This window comes from Simochromis diagramma, unplaced genomic scaffold (genome assembly GCF_900408965.1).
Source record: "Simochromis diagramma unplaced genomic scaffold, fSimDia1.1 OVJJ01000344.1, whole genome shotgun sequence".
Classification (NCBI taxonomy): domain Eukaryota; kingdom Metazoa; phylum Chordata; class Actinopteri; order Cichliformes; family Cichlidae; genus Simochromis; species Simochromis diagramma.
In genome coordinates this window covers 5,413,741-5,414,526 of record NW_024387375.1, presented here as the reverse complement: position 1 = coordinate 5,414,526, position 786 = coordinate 5,413,741, and positions in this window count along the sequence as shown.

The following is a 786-nucleotide window of genomic DNA, read 5'->3' as shown; positions in this document are numbered from 1 at the left end:
TCCTCCCTTTTGTATCTCCTCCCCCTTCCCTCTCTCTCTTTTCTTGCTCACATACATACACCTACACACTCTCTCTCTCTCTCTGTCTCTCTCACACACACGCACACACACTTTTTCCTTCTAGTGTCCAGCTGGTAAACCCAATTTAACTCTAAATGACTTTCCTGACCACTCAGATTCTCTCAAATAGTGATGTCACTAAGATCGGCCCTAGTACATTTCAAGGCTGTTATCTCTCTCTCTCATACACACACAGAAACACGTACACACATACACACCCATACACACACAAACACATGAGCATGAAAACTTAGAGATATGATAATGTGCACGCCATCACAGTAAATAACATCAAAAGAAACATACACATTTAAATGCACAAAACACACACAAATAAATAAATGAAACATGTTCAAGAGGGACTTTAAAGTCAGCACACACATGCAGACTAACTGTTTTCCTCCTTTACCAAACTCACCTGCGGCGTTTCGTTGGCAACATTTGAATTTTTCCGCCAACATGCTCGCAGACAGTCTCTCCATCATTATAAATACGAGGCCTCATTACTCTGAATGAGAGCGAACGGATTCGGGTACAAGACAAAAAGCTATGAATGGATGACTCATAAGAGCTTTCATGAAGTCACCAGAGCTGAGTGCCGTGATTGGATGAAAGTAAACATCGAGGGGAAAAAAAAGAAAAAGAAAGAGGCTGCACTTCTACACTACGCAAGGTGCATTCGTCCTTCCAGCACAGAGCGGGTGGCGGGTTGAATTTGTATTCATG